This window comes from Coregonus clupeaformis, chromosome 6 (assembly GCF_020615455.1).
Source record: "Coregonus clupeaformis isolate EN_2021a chromosome 6, ASM2061545v1, whole genome shotgun sequence".
NCBI lineage: Eukaryota > Metazoa > Chordata > Actinopteri > Salmoniformes > Salmonidae > Coregonus > Coregonus clupeaformis.
This window is the reverse complement of record NC_059197.1, coordinates 4,561,677-4,564,664: the sequence shown is the minus strand read 5'-3', so window position 1 is coordinate 4,564,664 and position 2,988 is coordinate 4,561,677. Positions and strand designations below refer to the sequence as shown.

Sequence of the window (2,988 nt, the reverse complement as noted above, 5' to 3'; positions counted from 1 at the left end):
AAATAAAGGCACGGACGGGGATTGAACCCATGCTTTTATTAATATTGCATTGTTTTTATCACAAAAAGGGGATGTAGATCAGTGGTAGAGCGCATGCTTTGCGTGTATGAGGTCCTGGGTTCAATCCCCAGCATCTGCATTGTGACAATTCCTACTTTCCAAAATGTTGATGTTTAGCAGGAAATAGAGACGTGGTAAGTCATTTGGTCTTGTAACCTGAAAACATGCGTTAAATTCCTGTTCGTGCCCTTACAGAAGATGAGTGGAATGTTGAGCAAACTTGTAAGGCCTTGCTTTTGTAAACTGAAGTTCATGGTTTCGATCCCTGTCCATACCTGTATTTAAGATTGCTGATATCATGGCATCATAATTTTGTTGGAATGCTGTATAGGAAAAGTTAAATTCATTGATATTGCATTGTTTAGATCACAGAAAGGGGATGTAAATCAGTGGTAGAGCGCATGCTTTGAAAGTATGAGCTCCTGGGTTCAGTCTCCATTGTTGCGTTTAGACAATTCCTACTTTCCAAAATGTTGATATTCAGCAGGAAATAGAGATGTGGTAAGTGATTTGGTCTTGTAACCTGAAAACATTCGTTAAATTCCTGTTCATGCCCTTATAGCAGATAAGTGGAATGGTGTGTAAACTTGTAAGGCCTTGCTTTTGTAAACTGAAGTTCATGGGTTCGATCCCTGTCCATACCTGTATTTAAGATTTCTGATATCATGGCATCATAATTTCATTGGAATGCTGTTTAGAAAAATATATTTATATTGATATTGCATTATTTATCTCACAGATAGGGGATGTAGCTCAGTGGTAGAGCGCATGCTTCGCATGTTTGAGGTCCTGGGTTCAATCCCCAGCATCTCCATTGTTGCATTTAGACAATTCCTACTTTCCAAAATGTTGATATTTAGCAGGAAATATAGATGTGGTAAGTAATTTGGTCTTGTAACCTGAAGAACATGCGTTAAATTCCTGTTCGTGCCCTTATAGAAGGTAAGTGGAATGCTGTGTAAACTTGTAAGTCCTTGCTTTTGTAAACTGAAGTTCATGGGGTCGATCCCTGTCCATACCTGTATTTAAGATTGCTGATATCATGGCATCTTATTTTCGTTGGAATGGTGTATAGAAAAAGTTAATTTTATTGATAATGCATTGTTTATATTACAGAAAAGGGATGTAGCTCAGTGGTAGAGCTTATGCTTCGCATGTATGAGGTGCTGTGTTCCATCTCCATTGATTCATTTAGACAATTCCTACTTTCCAAAATGTTGATATTCAGCAGGAAATAGAGATGTGGTAAGTCATTTGGTCTTGTAACCTGAAAACATGCATTCAATTCCTGTTCGTGCCCTTATAGAAGATAAGTGGAATGGTGAGCAAACTTTTAAGGCCTTGCTTTTGTAAACTGAAGTTCATGGGCTCGATCCCTGTCCAAACCTGTATTTAAGGTTGCTGATATCATGGCATCCTATTTTCGTTGGAATGATGTATAGAAAAAGTATATTTTATTGATATTGCGTTGGAATTATCACAGAAAGGGGATGTAGCTCAATGGTAGAGCGCATGCATTGCATGTATGAGGTCCTGGGTTCAATCCCCAGCATCTCCATTGTTGCATTTAGACAATTCCTACTTTCCAAAATGTAGAAATTTAGCAGGAAATAGAGATGTGGTAAGTCATTTGGTCTTGTAACCTGAAAACATGCGTTAAATTCCTGTTCTTGCCCTTATAGAAGATAAGTGGAATGGTGAGCAAACTTGTAAGGACTTGCTTTTGTAAACTGAAGTTCATGGGTTCGATCCCTGTCCATACCTCTATTTAAGATTGCTGATATCATGGCATCATAATTTCGTTGGAATGCTGTATAGAAAAAGTTAATTTTATTGATATTGCATTGTATATATCACAGAAAGGGGTTGTAGCTCAGTGGTAGAGCGCATGCTTTGCATGTATGCGGTCGTAGGTTCAATCCCCAGCATCTCCATTTTTGCATTTAGACAATTCCTACTTTCCAAAATTTAGATATTTAGCAGGAAATAGAGATGTGGTAAGTCATTTGGTCTTGTAACCTGAAGAACATGCGTTAAATTCCTGTTCGTGCCCTTATAGAAGATAAGTGGAATGGTGTGTAAACTTTAGACATTTCCTACATTCCAAAATGTTGATATTCAGCAGGAAATAGAGATGTGGTAAGTCATTTGTTCTTGTAACCTGAAAAAATGTGTTAAATTCCTGTTCATGCCTGTATTTAAGATTGCTGATATCATGGCATCATAATTTAGTTGGAATGCTGTATAGAAAAAGTAAATTTTATTGATATTGCATTGTAAATATCACAGAAAGGGGATGTAGCTCAGTGGTAGAGTGCATGCTTTGAATGTATGAGGTCCTAGGTTAAATCCCCAGCATCTAAATTTTTTCATTTAGACAATTCCTAATTTCCAAAATGTAGATATTTAGCAGGAATTAGAGATGTGGTATGTCATTTGGTCTTGTAACCTGAAAACATGCGTTAAATTCCTGATCGTGCCCTTATAGAAGATAAGTGGAATGGTGTGTAAACTTGTAATGCCTTGCTTTTGTAATCTGAAGTTCATTGGTTCGATCCCTGTCCATACCTGTATTTAAGATTGCTGATATCATGGCATCCTATTTTCGTTGGAATGGTGTATAGAAAAAGTTAATTTTATTGATAATGCATTGTTTGTATTGCAGAAAGGGGATGTAGCTCAGTGGTAGAGCGCATGCTTTGCATGTATGAGGTCCTGGGTGCAATCCCCAGCATCTCCATTGTTGCATTTAGACAATTCCTACTTTCCAAAATGTTGATATTTAGCAGGAAATAGAGGTGTGGTAAGTCATTTGGTCTTGTAACCTGAAAACATGCATTAAATTCCTGTTTGTGCTTTGGTGTCTAGACAACGATACTGATATGCTGTGTTGACAAGGAATCCGCTGACACTGTACTTTGATTATAA

General features: G+C 37.4%; 1 non-coding gene across 1 annotated transcript; it reads left to right on the top strand.

The window, feature by feature from the left end:
* Positions 1–802: 802 nt before the first annotated feature.
* trnaa-cgc lies at positions 803–874 on the top strand. The gene has a single exon. It is a non-coding gene; the product is annotated as a tRNA-Ala (tRNA).
* The last annotated feature ends 2,114 nt before the right edge of the window (positions 875–2,988 follow it).